Source organism: Epinephelus lanceolatus, chromosome 1, assembly GCF_041903045.1.
Source record: "Epinephelus lanceolatus isolate andai-2023 chromosome 1, ASM4190304v1, whole genome shotgun sequence".
Lineage (NCBI taxonomy): Eukaryota > Metazoa > Chordata > Actinopteri > Perciformes > Serranidae > Epinephelus > Epinephelus lanceolatus.
In genome coordinates this window covers 37,552,995-37,571,948 of record NC_135734.1, presented here as the reverse complement: position 1 = coordinate 37,571,948, position 18,954 = coordinate 37,552,995, and the positions used below count along the sequence as shown (strand labels likewise).

Here is an 18,954-nt window from a genome sequence, read left to right as displayed (position 1 = left end):
ATGACCATAAACTGCTGGAAATGTGCAACAAGGAGTCATGATGATGGAGAGGAAGAAATGGTCCAAAGTGTGACTTAACAATAATAATAATAATAATAATAAACTTTATCTATAAAATAGACATAACAGACAAAGCAGACAAGGCAATTAAATATAAAAGGACATTTAAAAACAATTTGAAACATGGATTAACTGATTATACAATTTTCATTTAAAAGTGTCGGAAATTTCAAAAAGTATTTCTTCGTGTCGCTTTTAGGCCTCCTGACGTTAACAATTAGAGCCTATAATTCCCAACAGGCATAGACTCACCAACAGACATTGATTAACCCAATGTCTTCTCAAGAGTTAACCTCACTGCGGGTGTTGTCTGTGCCGAGTACGGCCCACAGCTGCCCCAGAATCTACGACCACCCAGCTGTGGCACTGTGCATCAAATAGAACTCACCAGTCTTTCTCTATCCAATCCACCACCCACTAATCATAGCAAAACCATGAATATTAAAATCATGAGGTGAAATAAATCATAAAAAGTCATAACATCATAGAACTGTATAACTATAAATCAAAAAATCAAGTAGAATTTTAAAAGAGTTTCATCGGCATGACACGTAAAAAGAAAGAGTTTCAGACCTGTACAAGGAAAGTCAAGGTTAAAGGTTTTTAGCTCTCTTTGTCTAGCTCCCCTGATATCTATAGGTAGTGTGTTCCATAGCTGTGGGGCGTAATTGACAAAGGCTGCATCCCTGATCGTCTTCTGGCTGTTGCTGGGAACCTCCAAGTAACCAGCAGCAGATGAACACAGTGTTCTTGGAGGCAAATACTTAATAAGGGAGTTGGCACCTTTCACATTTCTTCTTGCATTAAGATAAGAGCGGAAACACCAAAAATATGCTGAAACATTCTTCTACACATCGATAAAGAATCAGACCGACGAGCAGACTTGATAATGGCATTGGTACCAATAAAATCTTATCAATGCCCATCCCTAGATCTAACACACTCTTCTAAAATCTGAGGACTTTCTTTATTTACCTGCACACAGCTGGGACACGCTGCAGCTGAATGGCTGCCAGGATTTTCAACAATCTCACTCATTCGATCAGAGTCTGGAAAAGTAGCCGACTCCGGCCTTTGAAATTGTAGCTGTTGCTCCTGTTTCTTTTCAGCTGCTCTCCTTTCTTTGAACAACCTCCCTTTATTTGTGTCACTTTATTTTCAGTGAGAGAAAAATTTTATTTTTCACTCACGGTTTGTAAAAAAAAACCTCTTTGATCCAGTGATGAATCCACAGTTGAAATCAGCTCCCTAAATGACTGTTAGATCTAAAACACTCTGGTTTTTCCTCAAATATGTGTATAACTTAATAAAACACATGTAAAGTATAACCAATTTGAGTATATTGTTAATTAAATTTTACAAAGGCATAGTGTGTGACACTGCAGCAGCCGATATTTGTCCCAGCCAGTTGTCAGCAGGACACAGTGAGTAAACAAAGCCCTACTGATTGGCAGCCGTTCCACTCTACAGAATCCAGCAAAGACTGCTCAAATTGGATGCAAAAACAGCACACTTCGATTTCAATTTCTCCTCCCAGATGGGAGCACAACGCACATTGCTTGTGATTCATCTCCAGTACCTGAACCTGGGTAGGAAAGAATGATCAAATTGACACAGTCCCAAAAAGGCTACACGCATGCTGGGTGCTCTGGGCTCACACTGGTTTCTGAGACTGGCAGGCGACCAACAAGATGAGATAAGAGGTGGTATCAGGCTCCTTGGATGTGGGCGGCTTCCTCTGAGCTACCAGTGCATCACTACTTCGCCTCTCTCTTTCATTTTCTCCTTAATTCTCACCCTCTCTCACGCCGAAGTCCAAAGCCCAAGAGAAATTAGTCACCCCGCGCGCAGCGGAGAGGGAGTTGTTGTTTGTGTGTGTGTTTGATCGTGCGAGTATGTGTCTGAAGGGAAGAAAGAGTGCAAGCGAGACGAGAGAGAGCAGGGAGGGAGAGAGAACAAAATTGTTTTCCATCCCAAGGCTTATAATTCCGCCTTATATCTGAAAATTGATGCTGGTCTGAAAAAAGTACATCAATCTAAGCATCAGAAATGTGCTGCAGTAACAGGAAAAGCCTCGCTGTGCTGTACAGATACAGAAGTGGCCACAAGAGGAAGAACCGAAAATGATAAGGGAATCTACAAGAGCCTCTGAGCTTAGGAAATGTTCACACAGACTCACAGAGGGTTTGAGCCAGAGTGCTGCACTGTGAAAATGACCCCTGTAAAACACGAAACCACCCGTCACTACAACCGGTGCATTTCCTGACATCTTCTTGTCTGTACATTGTGGTTTGACAAGATACATCTTCCTAGAAGACACTTACAATAGACCCCAGAACATTCAAGTGTAAAACACATTTGAACACGTCCGAATGACACCTGTGTACGTTCCCTTACGTGCAACCCACAGAAGAATAATCACAGTTTAGCCAAAAAACAAACAAAATCAAACTGTTGGCTGTTACTGAGTAAACATGTACTACAAATGCAGTGTCTGAATGTTCCGCCAAAGATGTTTTTAGGGAGTGAAATGCTTCACAAGTTACCAAGGACTGTTTGTTTTTCCTGTAAACAACGACACAACAGAGCGATAAATCTGTCTGTCAATAATAATCTACCTGCGCACATCATTTTCCAGCTACAGATACCAGTGGGACGCTAACCAACAGCTAATGTTAACAGACAGAAAACAATAGTCCAAATCCCTCAACCATACTCTTAGTTGTTCTCATAACCTTAATCTGGATCTCCAGATTAACTTTAGGTAATGGAACATTAGTTCAGCAGCCAAAGAAGAGACTGAGTCAACACGACCACTATACATGAAATCCATGCATCCATTATCTGAAACCACCTATCCTTAGAGGGTCACAAGGGGTTGGAACCAATCCAAGCTGACACTGGGTGAGATGCCCTGTTTACAAGTGATAGTAACATGCATCTGATCACAAGTGGACAGCTTCTCAGATCTCACTCTCGTGCTCTACATGCAAATAAGCACATACATCATTTCTGTTTCCATCTTTGAAATGTTCTCATAAAATCTCCCGGTTGCACAACCCGGTCTCTTTCCGAAGTCATCGAAATCCGGCACTTGGACAGTGGCTTCCAGTGTCAGACAGCGACAAAAAAAGCCATCCATTAACATCAGCATGAAAGGTGGCTGGTTGCTGTTGTAGTTTAATGGTGGCTGGGGGGAAAACATGGCGGGACAAGAACAAAAGTTAAGGTGGCGGAAGTCCGAGTAGTGTGGGTGGGAGGGGTGTTGAATGGGTCCAACACACACCGACTTTCACCTGGGAGAATAGTGTTCATGTCCCGTAAGATTATAAAGCCAAACTCTGTTCTTTTTTCCTAAACCCAACCATGTGTTTGTTGTTGAAGGGAAAAAAAGTCAATTTATGGTGTTGTACCAACGTAGTGCATTTATTTGTATTTTGAAAGAAGACATGTAACAGGCAGAACTTGACATGGCGTCCCAAGAACGTTGGGTTATAACATGAATCTTCAAGTTTCTGTTGTGTTGACTCTTCAGTCCAGATGGAAATCAGCCTGCATGTTTTGCATTTCATCCACAAGAATCCATTTTGCCTGCTGTGGCATTTTCTTGTTTTGACTTAAAAAAAAACAGTGTTTGGGCACAAATTAGTATATACTTCTGCCTATGTAGAGGACATCAGGTGAGTAGGCGGTCCTTTAATGTGGCCCAAGACACATGAGCGTACACAGTGTTGAAAGAATGTGACCATATGTGGCCCAGACCACCTCTGAATGTGGTCTACATGATCGGATCTCAAGACCCATTGATCACACATTTGGTGCATTTACACCTGTACTTAGAGCTGTCCACTTATGATCCGATCAGCCAGGATGCATGGTAATATAGGGGTAAACAGGGTCATAGAAACAGACAATCACTCTTGTAGGCATTTTAAATTCAACAATTCACCTGCATGTCTTTGGATTGTGGGAGAAAGCCAGAGAACACAGGGACAAGCCATGCCAACACATGGAGAACATGCAAACGCCACATGGAAGGGTTCCTGCCAGCCAGTGGGACTGAACCCAGAGCTCTTTGCTGTGAGGCGACAGTGCTAACCACTGCATTATATATGGAATAAAGTCTGATACTTCAATATCTTCAGCTGTCACTGTTGTTTTGTAACTATCACCAAAAGTGGGAAAATGACACGGCAGTCATCACTAAACTAGGGCGACTGTGGCTCACTAATTGGAAGACTGGCAGTTTGACCCTCAGCTCCACCAGTCCATATGTTAAAGTATCCAAATTCAGAAAATCTTGACCACTGTAAGTGCGTGCGAATGTTTCACTGAGCAGCTGGTGGCACCTTGTGTTTTAGCCTCGGCCACCAGTGTATCAAAGTGTGTGTGAGCGGGTGAATGTGACATGCAGTGTTAAAGGAAGACTAGAAAGGCACTGAACAAGTCCATTAACTAAATCATAATGGCACGTTTGAATGTGATGATTACAATAAGTAATGTAATTCACCAAACATGAGCTGGTCTAGTTTTCAGGACACAGATGAATTTTGAAGTTGACTTCAGGGAAATGATAAAAGGAAAGTACTTCCTCGCCCTATTTTTCATTCATATTTTAATTATTTTTTTGTTTTGTGTGATCAAAATCAGAACTTGTTACATGTCTAGTTTTTTTTTTTTTCTTTACTGTTTTAATATTGATGAGAAAAATTATCAATGGATCCATTTGACCACCAGACTGCTCAAAAATGTTCAAGGTACAACTATAGTTACAGAGATTACAAGAGTACATTTGAAGCCTGTACATCCCTCTCTCTCACACACACACACACACACACACACACACACACACACACACACAATGAGCTTCATCAGCTCCTCACATCGAAATGTGATTGATAAATCAAACTGCAAAAGAATAATTAAAAGTGAAATGTTCTGTATGTATTTATAGTGCAAGTACACTGTGCACATAGCTGACTGATAGAGGAGGCGTGTTTGAACGGATGAAAGAGGAGCGTGAACTGAAGCTAGCCTTGAGCTAATTCTATCATGGTGGAGAGATAACACGAGTACCCAGATTTCTGCTTCTCATTCTCATCATGTACATCAGATCAAGGCTCAAACACTGGCTTCTGCACAATACATTTAATGACATGGGCACGTTTCTTTTGAAGATAGGGGCCTGCTTTGAAGAGGAGTCCTCAGCTGGGATCTGATGATGGAGAAACCTGACCCACCTCCACGTTGGGTCACAAAATCCAACCCACCTCCTTTTGTTTGCGTGATGAGAGGCAGAAGGGCAGAGGAAGGGCTCGTCAAATCAAGTAAACAAACCGCAGGAGGAAATAATCCAACTTTCAATCACAAAAAAAATGCCTGAATGTAAAGCGAATGGAAAGACCTTTGACATTAATTGTCAATTTCATTGAGTCCAGTTGGTTTAATTATAATCACAACAGAATTGCCATTCTCCTGCTCTTTCAACAAAGGAATAACAAGCGTAGAAAATAACAGGCTCATTTTTAAACCCCTGTAATTGCAATTTTCTACCCAAATTGCAGTCTAATGATTACAGGCATGAGGTGGAGCTTGACAACAACACCAGAAAAGAGTAGGAGAGAGAAAAAAAACATATTGCTGAGGACCCTCAGGCACCACAACAGAGAGCAAGAGGGAGAGAGAAATCTGCCAACAAGAAAATGAGAGCTTCTTCCTTCCAATAGGAACCAGAGTTTAAAAGTGGGCTTCACAAAATCTGCAAATCCCAGACCTTTCCACTGGGCCAATGGTTAAGGGCTTGGAGAATTGAGTTTCTTGCTGCTGTGCCCGAGAAGGAGTTGATGGGAATTCAGCGCAGTGGCACAATATTGAGAGTGAAAGCTGCCAAACACTGACTACCTCAAGGAAAAGGAACAGAGCGATGGATTGAAGGAGGAGAGAGGGAGAGAGAGATAGAAATGGAGGAGTTGGTAGAAAAGCCTGATGCCCGACAAAGCTGAAAACCACCTCCATGGAAGAGTGGATTCCTAAGCTCTGCTGAGGCTCTTCTCCACTCAAACCTCATTGTCCTCAGTGTCCAGAGCACTTGAAGAGTGAGCTGGAGAAAGTCCCAGGCAGAGTCACGTGACTGCTTCAACACTGTACACAGAGCATGTTCACCAACATTTGGGCTCAGAAAATCTGAGTTTTCTTGCACGAGTCAGCCCTGGGAATCTGGGAATTCAGGTGGATACCTTTCAGGAAGATAAAAGGATCCTTTTGTAAACCATCATGTTGTGAATCTAAACCTGAGTACACAAGGGTTGTGCACATCAGTGCTTCCCAATCTGGGGATCAAGGGCACAGGGGGGGTCAAAAGATAAATATTCAGGGTTTAAAGATGGTCAACAAGGGGCGTCTGTGTCTTAGTGGTAGAGCAGGCGCCCCATGTACAAGGCTGTTGCCGCTGTGGCCCAGGTTCGACTCCTGCCTGTGGCCCTTTGCTGCATGTCTCTCCCTCTCTCCCCCTTTCACACTTCACTATCCTATCAATTAAAGGCAAAAAATGCCCATAAAAATATCAAAAAAAAAGGTGGTCAACAAGATAGGAAATGTCAACACTCTCATTACCTAAACAGCAAAACAGTTCAATTTCCACTGTCTTCCACAACATATTATATGACCGTCCCCAAAGCGATATACATTACTGTCCTGATGGTCTCAGTTTTAAACACGTCCTTAATGTTAAGAAACAGTCGCCATTACACTGTAAGACTTCGTGGTTAGGTGTTCAAAAAACATCATGGTTTGGCGGCAAATCAGCACTGTTGTTACTAACATAATTCCACATATGTCATGGCACATATGTCACTATCATAGCATGCTACACATACTAGCATACTAGGCTACGTTATTCCTAAAAGAAATCAACTTTGACTTCAGCCACAAACACCATTCTCCTGGGTGAAAGTCCTATGCTTGTTTGACCCATCCACCATCCACAAGAGTTCTTCCATCTTTATACAACACTGCACCAACACTGTTGCTTTATACGCTACATCACCTAACTTCCCTCTCTGTTCCCACAATAATCACTACTGCCACTAAAAACTATCACTACATTTATTACAATAAACGTAAGTATGGGTCGTAACAGGTAGAAAAAGGCAGAGCAGAGCGTTTCAGATGATCCCTCGTCCACACGGTAATACAACTGAATCCAGTCACACACACACACTCACAAATTTTCACAACTGGACTGGACTGTGAAATGGACAATTTTATTTTAATTTAATCTCCATTGATGCACTTATTTTAATGTATTTTAGTTTGTTTTATTTATTTTTTTATTTATATATTTTTTGTCTTTTATGAGCTGCTGGACAGCTGAATTTCCCTTTAGGATAAATAAAGTTACATCTATTCTGTTCTATTCTATTCTATTCTATTCTATTCTAATAAGCTGCTTGCACAGTTGACCTATGTGGCCATTTTTCAGGGAGAGCAGCCTGGAAAATTTAAAGAGACATATTTTTGACCTGAAAACTGGTTATTTTTATCTTCTGGATTAAAAAAAAACACATCAAACATGGAGCCATGGCTGCTAAATTCAAACTGCAGATACTCTTATGAACTTTCTCAACACCATAATCTTCAGCTTCCACTGACTATTAAAACTGCACATAAAATTTGAAGGACTGTGATCATCCCAGTTGCAAGAGTAAATGTTGGGAGTGTGTGGTCCTGCAAACCAGGGATATGTAACATTGGTAAGTCATTATGTGGCAGATAGAATGAAATTTTACATTTCAGCAATGCTGTGGTTCACATGTGGCTATGTTTAGGCACAAAAACCACTTGGTCATGGTTAGAAAAAGATCATGCTTTGGTTTAAAATACCCATTTTTGGTGGCAAAATCATGACTGGAATTGCCACAGATGTCTCGCTACAAACACAGTTTTGCTGTTTGTTGGTCTCGAACAGCACTCTGCAGCTTGGCAGCCATCTCACCTAGGTGCCAGGTGTAAAGGTGTACGTCAGGACACTGTGACATCACCCAACAGTGATGCCGGGGCAACGGGCTCACAACTGCTAACCAGACGGCAATGCTGCTCCTCAGTCTGGTTTCAAATTACTCTTTAACTTCTCACCTTGACGTTTTTACATAAAAAGGCTTCGACTATTCTCTCAAATAACCAGACTTTTTTATTAAAGCAGTTCCTCGTCTTTTATACTGATGATTACACTGAGAGAATTTCATGTCAATCATTATAATTTCACTCCAACTGTCCATCACCTCACACTGTGAAAAATGAATGGGATTATTAATTCTGGAAACCAGGGAAGCCCGAAATACCTCCTTCTGCTTCGACCTCAATAGAATATGATTTAGCACAGAAATCCTTGAAACAAAAACACCTTGAAAATGCAGGAATTTAAGCAAAAAACTGAGTCCACTATCGGTGCGATGCCTTTAAATACATGACGTGAGCTGTTTACTCGAGTTAGGACAACAGAGTCACATGAACTTTACATGACGGAGCCCTGTAGGATCAGTTTGTGCTCATCATGCACGCTGAGCAAACAAGGAACTGATATAATACAATGACATCACAACACACACACAGAGACAAGTGCCTGCACACACATGCATTATGTGCCCACACAAATCTTCACATAAACACTGAGGAAAACACACACTTGTACAACACTGTTGCACTTGACGCACGCACGCACACACACACACACACACACATACACACACACACAAACACACACAACCAAACATACACACAGCAAATCAGCATGAATAAATAAGAGGTGGAGTTGTGCTTCAGAGCCTAATCTCTGAGGAAAAAACAGCTTGCCACATCGGCAAGGATCAGCCCGGGCAAGTTTGGGACACTGCTGGCTTCCAGGAAACCAATTTGTTTGTTTATTGTCTTGGTGTTTTGTCGGCGGTTACAGTTCATTGCAGCCAGCCCATCTTGGGCATGCTCCTTTAAATGGCATCTATAAAACATGGGATGTGCTCTCCCCATGTCCTCCTCCTCCTCCTCCTCCTCCCTCCTCTGTACATGACGAAGCTGCACACGAGCGTAACAATGCTGCATTTCGTTCGCCATGGTGGGGCTTTGAATTTCCCTTTAAACACCCAATAGATTCACCCCAGCAGCTCGAGCTGGCGCTTTGAGAGGTGGAACAAACTGTGCTTTCTAAACACATTAGCCTATGAACACCGCTGAGCAGTGAATCTCGGGGTGCTGAAATCGGGTGTAATCATGTAGATAGATGGCTGACTTTTTATTGTTCCACTATGCCAAATCTGCAAGGCTAGTGGTGAATACAGAGTTCCTGAAATGATGCAATACCCAGGATTTTATGGTTAACTCGTGGTGCTGCAGCGCTATGTTCTCTGTGACAAGACACTGGGCTGTCACATGTATATGTATCCTGCATATATATTTGGCATGCCCGCACTATAGGAAATGCAGTAATGTCAGTCTGACATGGAGACATCTGGAGGCGCTCTAGTCTCAACAGGCAATCTTAATAGCACAACCACCACAGGGCTCTGAATACATATATAAGCAGAACGCAAAAACCAAAATGTATTGTTTTGTCTCATGCCTGCAAACACAAGCCAGACTCTCATATTATGCCCTATTGATCTGACAGAGTGCGCAGGAAGCTGGCGGAGAACACAAATACTGCCTGGGGTGGCTCCTTAAAACTAGAGACAAGCCTCTTATCCATGGTGTTCTCTTCTTCTGGAAATCACCTGGTGGCTCATGCATATCAAGTACTACTCTCACCAAGCCTCCGTCTGCACTCTGCCTTCTTCAGGCTCTGATGTTTGTTGCAATATCTGTGGGACGGCGCCTTTCAAAAGAAAATGCAAACTAATCTGCCTGCAATCTGGTTATTTTCGCAGGGATGGATGCAGTGCCGCCACCAACACAGCACGAAGCACGAGCAACCATTTTTTTGTTTTTAACACTTGTTTGGGAATACGCATGCCACGGTGGTTATTGTGGCAGGATGTTTACAGGTGCAGACACAAGTTTATTCTAAAAGCCTTTAGCTCCAGAAATTCCCATTTTTTTCCCCCACAACAACAGTCACTGCAGAGCGTACAAATCTTCTCCAAGTTTCCAGTGTTACTATCAAATACGGTGGAACTGTCACAGGGATCCCATCTCCAGTAATCCCAGGGTGGCCTTTGCTCTGCCTGTCAGCAATACCAACCAATAACACTGCACAATAAAACCCTCCAGAACAACAGTGGGCCGCAGGCAGCTTCAAGGGCTACTGACGGCGATCTATAAAACAATATAATGGGTTGCCTGTCAGTGAGTGTGAAAGGGAAGATCTACGCCTCCTTTGACTCTCTGAGGGGACTTCAATTAATCACAGCAGAATTGTATCACCCCGCATTAGCAGTGTAAGGTTATTACTATCCCCGTATTCCGCAGGATGAAATGCGATGATGGCACTAATTGAGGGGAAGAAAGAGGGGGGTGAAAAAAAAACAGCTGACCGTACAATGCTTGTCAAGGGGATGAAGGGCAGATAAAAGAACGGGGTGAACAAGGAGATGAGGGGAAAAAAAGATGAGAGGAAGTGGGAGAGTGAAGAAGGGAGGGGTTGTAGAAAGAGAAATATTCACAGTGGTGTGTGAGCACAATCATAAATATCTACAGTTCGTGTGCAGAGCAGCTGACAGCAAACACAAAAGCCAGTTTTCATTAGGGACCCCACTCGTGTCTTCGCCACATAATCCAACAAGAGAACAGCATTGTACTTTTTCTTAAGTCACAAACAAGCTGCTTAAAGCTGGAAGCTGGAGCTGCCTCTCTTTTTTTGTTGCTTTGTTTGTTTGGCTTCTTATTTTGGAGTTGAAGGGAATCACACTGATGGAGGACACGGCCCACGCTGTGAAGTCTGCTCCAGGTCCCGATTCAGAGCAGCAATTTGACTTGGCTGGGGAGCTTTACTGTGGGGAGCCATGTTTATATTTTAGGGGGTTACCTTTACCAATGTGAAGAGGATGGAAAGGCTTGGATGTAGAAATATTGTGCAGTGTTTTTTTGGGGGGGAGGAGATTAAAAAATGAAACATCAGATTGGATGTAATCTACTGCATCAGATAGAGAGATAGATAGATAGATAGATAGATAGATAGATAGATAGATAGAGTCCATATGTAATTTTCACAAGATTATCAGCAATAAATCCTGCAAAGGATTTTAGATTCTTCTTCTCTGAAGCCATGAGATCAGATAATAACTTGTCTGCATGCTCATGAGACCACACACACACACACACGCTCACACACTAATTTACCTTTCATATACCCTACATGTTTCTGCAAAAATCAAACAAATACACACAAAAATGAAGTTTCTTTTAGTCTTTGTGCACCCAAAATGAGTGGGCAGACTCTCCTTTTGGAAGAACTTGATTTTTATCTAATTCAAGCAGCCAGTTGGTTTCATGATGCTGCACAAATCTGATATTGCCTGACTGTAGACAGCATGATGCTGAACATTCCCCCCAGCCTGCAGCTGCACCTGCACGCCACCTTAAAGTCATTAGTTTCCAGTAGCTCTCCGGTGTCTCAGAACTTAATAACTATTAATCATAGTGGAGGCAATCAATGGTGTAATCGACTGTTTCTTCTCATGTTTGGCTGATTGGCTATTTTGCAGCCACACGTGCACTGATGCATTAAGGAAACGCACAGGATAAATTGTTTGAATTTAATTTCTTAATGTTGCAAAATCAACAAAACATGCATTTTATTTTCAGACATAATGAGGGGAAGTCAGCCTACCTGTCGTTGTGCTGTCAGTTAATCCCCAGAAACGTCCCTTTCATTTATTCTCCATTGTCAACCACAAAAACCAGAGACCTCTTCTTCACAGAAATGCCATTTCCTTGTCGCTTCAAGACGCCCTCCACAACACATCACCTAAAAACACTGCTCTGTTGTCAAAGCTTCTCCGGACGCACAATCCCTGAGTGAAACAAGTCTGGATTTGGGGGCTGCTGGCTACTTGCAGGCGGTAGACTTGAAAGTCTATAAAAGTTGCTGGTCCTCCGGCTCTGACTCCAAACTTCCCCTCCGCCACCAGAGCGCCTCAGCAGCTGGACAACACGGCGCACCGTCACTCATAGTTTCTGCACACAAGCATCATTTTTCTTTTTTTCTTTTTTTAAACAATCCTCCCTCCACAGTCTGGATGCAGTTGTAGTGTTTTTTGGCAACGTCTTCGTGCAGTTCGAGAAATGGATTTGAGGTGTCCGAGGGATGAGAGAGAGCAGCCGGATTCCTGTCAGTGTGTGTGGAGGGCTGCTGCAGCTGCTGCTCCTGGTGCTGCCGCTGCTGCGCTGGTGTTTTAGCGCCACCCAGTGGAGGTGTGAGGTGTGTGGACAGGAAGGAGTGCAGACGTTTATCTCACCCAGCTGAAGATGATGATAACCGGATGATTGTGCCCTCTTGTAGACAGCAGCACGGTCTCTGTAGCAGCGAAGTAAATGTCCCTTAATTTTATTACAAATGGCGTCAGTGTGTAATCTTCAGCATTATCTGTGGCTTTTTCGGGTTGATTAATACATTTAATGGGATTTTTATCCATTTGCAGCTCCTATACCACGGAAAATGTATTGCAAACAAACCGAAGATGACAGTTTATAATGTGATATGGTTTATATAAAGTAAAATATAAAAAGATTATGAAAAGATTAAGGGACTGTCTGAAAATTATTTTGGTCTAGGCGTGGTAAATTGCTAACCACTGCTCTATATGTAGCAAGGAACCCTCTATACCTCACCCTGGGATGGGGGAGCCCTTCTGTGTGGAGTTTGCATGTTCTCCTCATGTCAGTGTGGGTTTTCTCCGGGTACTCCAGCTTCCTCCCACAGTCCAAAGACATGCAGGTTAATTGGTGACTCTAAATTGTCCGTAGGTGTGAATGTGAGTGTGAATGGTTGTCTGTCTCTATGTGTCAGCCCTGTGATAGTCTGGTGATCTGTCCAGGGTGTACCTATCTATCTATCTATCTATCTATCTACTTTTTTAAAGCACCTCCCCAGGATTATTAATATTTTTTAATAGTTTCTTTGGATCCACTCCTTTACCGCTCTCCCCAGAGTATCTCCAAATTATATATTTATGACAAACATCACAAATTGGTGAAAATACAGCCAGTCTTTACTTTTTAATGGAGAGCTGCTTAATTAGTATGTATCGCAGCCTCTAAATGAGTCAATTGGGAACAAGCGACAGCTCTGTGCTGAAGGGATTGTGCAACGCGTTATTTTCATCCCTACCTTGCGTCATCAGCATGTGGAAAAACACACGCTAAAGACGCTTTCCCACTGCTCAAAAAACCTGCTAACATCTGGCTTTTAAATGTAATGGCAAAGGTTACAATCGTCAAATGACACTGCAGCAGTCCCAGGTATTTATCTGCTCCGGCTCCAATCGGCATTGATGGAAACACAGCACCCAGGCGAAAGGGCGAAATACTGTCCGTCTCCACCCATCAGTCCCAATTTGTTGAGTTGAACTTTGAGTTTGGAAGAGAGACTGAATAAGTAAGAGATATATAAAAGAAGTAACCACTGCAGAGTTTTCACAGGCCTCCATGCTGCCTCCTCCTGTTTAGTAACCTGTTTTCCAGCCAGTCCACGACATCAAACATGACACACCAAAAATAAAAAAGAAACCACACATACAGAAAGGCATGCTCATCTGCTGCATAGCCATGCACGCAGCTCTGATCTACTTGCAATGAGACAGAAGTCTGTCACCTATTTTTAGTGGGTTTTCCATATACTAATTTTGGTGTAAAAGGGATGTAACATGGGCATAGATTTCAGGGGGACAAAGGGGACACATCCCCCTCAATGTAAATGTGAAAATTAGCAGTAGTGGCTTTTATTTTGACAAAATTAAAGACATTACCACCATGAATTGATGAAAAAAAGCAAAAATTGATGCATAAAAATCCACCAGAGAGCAAGAAAATAAAGGTTTGACACCTGAGTGAGGACCCCAAACCTCCTGTTTCATATGTGTCTCCCACAATGTTGAACCAAAACCTACGCCCTTGCACACTAAAACCAACCTCTGATGTAATTATTTTATCTTGATTGTATAACTTAGCTCTCACAAATATAAAATGTGAAAGAAAATAAAGATATGTGGTGAGGAAAAAAAGGGTTAGGGTTAGAATTTCTTGCAAAAAAAGTTCGGCTTCCCTCCCATCAGCAAAAATAAAAACAGCAACACTGATTTCCCTCGTTCTTTTCCCTAATAATTTGTGGACAGTCCCTTACTCAGAAGAACTGGCGTGTTATGACATACATTAGGCTCCTGACTACTCACCAAGGTTATCATAATACATCTGTTTGTGTCTGACATTCAACTTCCGCTCTCCTCAAACATTACCGCCCGGTCTACAAAGGCTTCCCCCCCCTCAGTAATTGCATTATCATCTCTCCATTTCTCAAGCAGCCTCTTTCGTCTGGCCCTCCGAAAGGCAGGAATGGGTGGAATAATCAATACCAACCTTTGAGATAGCCTGTGGAGATGCGAGGCAAGCATTTGGGTTTGGATTTGATTGATTTTGGACACCCTCAGAGAGTGTTATCATCATAAAGCCTAAGCCATCTACCTCACAGACATCTCCGCAAACACACACAGGACACACACATATGCGAGCGAAATCAAAGGGCAGAATACTCAAATCCCCGGGGACTGAATACAAAAAATGTCAGGCTATTATCATTGACCGGGCTGAGCTATAAAATTCAAAGCAGATATGTAGACCAGAGCCGGGCCTCACATCACTTCATAACTGCCTATGAATAGAGGAGCTGTTATTTTGATTCTATTTACGCCATTTATTATACGATTCCCAAAGTCATCAAGTGTCTTTGCTTCTCCCTCTCTGTCACACACACTCACACACACACACACACACACACACTGAGAGAGGAGATGACCTCATTAATCTTTAGTGCATTGTGTAGCCCTATCCTGTCATACCCCTGACACTGTGGTTTGTGACACAGCTCCGCTCATTAAATCATATGACAGGATGAGGTCAGCCGTGAGGTAAGGTGTCTCAAGCTGTGTGAGAGCAGATAAAGCCGGCAGTATTAGCTTCTGTGAGAGAGTTCGACAACAAATGTATGTGGCAGCTGAGGTGAGTCATGAGGTAATCCCGGTTGTTGAGCATTTGGCATCAAAATCTAATGGAAAAAAAACTCTTTGGTTTTGTCTCTTTGAGGTCACACTGCAAGGGAAGTGAGGAAACCACACTTTGGTCTTGATAGTGTAGGTGGCACCTTGCATAACACTCATCATCCCATGCTTGTCATCCTGTGATTACTTTCACTTCACACACAGAGGAACAACAGTTGTGGAGGGCTACGTGGCATCGACACTGATTGTGGTGGTTCAGGCTTAAAATAACAGCACCCTGCAGGGAGCAGTGCGAGCCCTCTGCCTGAACTCTCACTCGCCTTCACCGCGGAAGTGTGTTTGAAGACAGTGGGACGTCTACCAGAAAATTGCAAGAGGAAAAATAGGAAGCATAATGGCCTCAGGAATGGAGCTGGCCATCAATAATGCAGAGGAAGCAGCAGTTAATGCCTCCCTTAATTCAACAGGTCTGCAGACACCGGGACAGTTATTCTTCCTCAGCTGCAGATGCTCAGTGAGAGGCAGCTACATCAGGCTTTATGGCTTTGTGTGCGGTTGCACTGCCAGGTCTATCCCCCGACCTCAATCCCGATTGCAGAGCCATTAATGGGTTTTCATCAGGAGCCCGACCCTAATGGAGTTTCCAACTTCACCAACTCACTCTGATACCAGTGGGGAGCTGTAGCCACGGAGAATAATGCCCACACAAAATCAGAATATATGAACTCAATTTAGTCTCAACAGTGAGGGTGCCAACAGCTTTAATAAACAAAAATAGAGCACAATCAAAACAGACAATGTTACACTGCAAAAATTACCATATAGAACGTATATTGTTCTTACAGGTCGTACATTCAAGTTTAACACAAGAGAATAAATCTGCCATCAAGATGAGAAAAATGTACTTTCATCAACAATGTTTTTGTCGCCTATTGTATAAGCGAATCCCCAAAACATAGGAAAATAGATTGGGTCAAATGAAATTACAAACTATGTGTTTCAAACTGATTTAAAGAAACAAAAGAAAGTCAAACACTCACAACTCAGATGAAAAGTGTTTATTTTCAACAGTGATGGATGAATATTTAGATCTTTAAGAACAGTACCAACCCAAGTCCTCTTTCAAAATCCCACTTAAGTAAAAGTACAGTTGCATTATCAACTAAATATCAGAAATAAAAGTCTCTCATTCTGCAGATAAATGGCCCCTGAGTGTTATGGTATCATATACAACATCATTAGATTTAACACTGATGCATCAATGCATAAGGAGCATTTTACTGTTTAAGTTAGTTTTATCTACTTTATATAAATTTAGGTCATTTAGTCCAGTAGTTCTCAACCTAGAGGTCATCCTAGAACGCTGTGAGGGTCCAAAAGACAGAGGGATGATGTATGCTGTAAAGCCCTCTGAGGCAAATTGTTATTTGTGATAATGGGCTTTATAAATAAAATTGAACTGAATTCTTCAGAACTGAAGAGGCCTCTTGGATGAGAGGTGAAATGTCTTCAAGAAACTCAAGCAAGTCCAGTTGCCAACAAGATAGCACTTACAGTAGTATTACCATGACCTGGAAGACTGAGAATATTCACCCACAACCTTGAGGTCAAGTGCCCTTAAAAGGGTCACAATATAAATGTGAGAGGTCATTAGATGATTAATAGGATGAAGAAAAAAAGTGTTATTACACAAATTTGTATTAATATTTTGAATATATAATATGATATTAGTTAAATATTGGACAGTTTTACCTATGTTGGATGAAAATTGTTGGAATAGTGTAGAGGGCAAATCACTCTTTGGTGGAGCTACTAATAACTCATCTGAATAGTGACACTTAAAGGGACAGTTCAGATTTTTTAAAGAGGGATTGTATTGGATACTTATCCATAGACATTATAATACAGACAACAGATCTCTGTTGGCATGCCCCCAGTTTGGAGAGGCAGGCTGGAGTTTGACATGGCAATACACTGCTGTGGAGGGGGTCAGCAACCAAACCTATTTCAAACACCAAAAAGTCCCACCTTAAAAAAATGTACATGAATTTAAGTGTATGTTGTATTGAGAGTATTTTCACTGCTTTACCAAATTGTCATACAATGATTTCCAATGGGAAGATTAAGCCATCATACTGCTCTCTTCAAAGCCAGACTCCATTGAGAAAAGCAGTAATTTAACATAGCTGAACACAAAAGCTGCTGGTCTACTGCTGCCTCAATGAAGTTACTTTGTTTGTGTTATTGTGGGACTTTTGCATTTTAAAGGGTTAGATCTGATACATCAAACTCTCACAATAACACAAACTAGCTAACTGATCGAGGCAGTGGTAGACCAGCAGCTCCTGTGTTCAGTGAGCTAAATTTACTGTTTTTCTCAATGGAGTCTGGTGGCTTTGACGAAAGCATAGATGGGGAACTGAAGCCGTTAACAGCTTCCCTGTCAGAACGAGCAGTCTGATGGAAAGGTAGAGCTGTGAAAATACTCTCAATATAGCTTAAACTACTGCAGATAGATAGTACTTTTTTAAGTGGCTAAAATATGTCTTCTTGCTGCACCTGTCCACAGCAGTATATTGCTTCACTTGCATGTTAAACTCCAGCCAAACATCGGCCTGCGTACCGATTGACATCTACTGTATTTGATATATTGTCTATCGGTACATACTCCATACAACCCCACTTGAGTTTTTTTTCTTCAAGGTTCGGGTTATGCTGGACAAGAACTTGTTTGCACAACATGAAATCTGAGGTATTTTTTAGTTTTTCTGAACAGTCACACTCGAGACAGAGAAAAACTGGACCTTCTCAGACAGTCTCTCCTGGAGGTCATTCATAGAACTGGTGGACTCTGGATGCTGCTTTGGCAGATCAAATATGATCAAGTGCCCTCTACAGTGGCCCTGTGTACAAGGATGTATGATTATATGTACTCTGTGGTGGAGAAAACGCAATGAAGTGCCATAAAAGTTGGCCACCATGTTAGAAAACTTTCTAAATCTTCTCCATTTAAAGGTTCTGGGACACTGTGGGAGTGAGACTCAGCAATCAACCAGAGTTACAAACAACACTACTACAAAAAAACATCTTTGAACTGAAATAACTTCTTCTCATATTTGCTGAAACTGTCACTATATCCTGAGAGTAGTGCATGAGATCTCTAAATAAAAAATCAGTTTCCTCTGGCTCCTCACAGTGCTCCTAATGGCATTGGCAAAAATCCACCACACCTGAGCGAAAACAATCAGTCAGAGCCGAGGAGTTTCTAATCTTGATAAACAACCATGCGCAATGAAAAAAAATGCAGAGGAAGACTGATGATGAAAGCCATCAAAGTGGCTTTTCCGAGATGTAGAGAGCTATGGAAACTTGAAAGGGGTCAAAACCGAAGCTGGCCTGAGCTCAGTTTAACTCTTTCATTTTAGTTTGCTTTTCGTCATGGGTTTCCTTTGTTTGCTTGTCTTGGCCATGGACCCTGCTGTTGACAAAGGGAGTGATGGGCAGTTTTTTCATTGACTGTGCTTGTTTGTTTCTCAGACAGTGTGTTTGCAAGGCTCCTCCCAAAGCCACTAGCTGAGGATATTGGGCTTTACTGAGTGAGAGCAGCAGAGAGGGGCTGAGCAGCCTGTGCAAGAACAGCGATCGACAGCTGCTCCTGGCTCTGACTGGTTGGTATTAGTGAATTCTTGCTTGG

General features: G+C 42.2%; 1 protein-coding gene across 1 annotated transcript in view; it reads right to left on the bottom strand.

The window, feature by feature from the left end:
- The window catches only part of tafa3a (TAFA chemokine like family member 3a), a 171,902-nt gene extending 159,489 nt beyond the window's left edge, over positions 1 to 12,413 (bottom strand). The window contains exon 1 of the mRNA XM_033626071.2: positions 11,879 to 12,413. The gene's annotated coding sequence lies outside the window, so the exon portion shown is untranslated. The remainder of the gene's footprint in view (positions 1 to 11,878) is intronic.
- Positions 12,414 to 18,954: the final 6,541 nt, after the last annotated feature.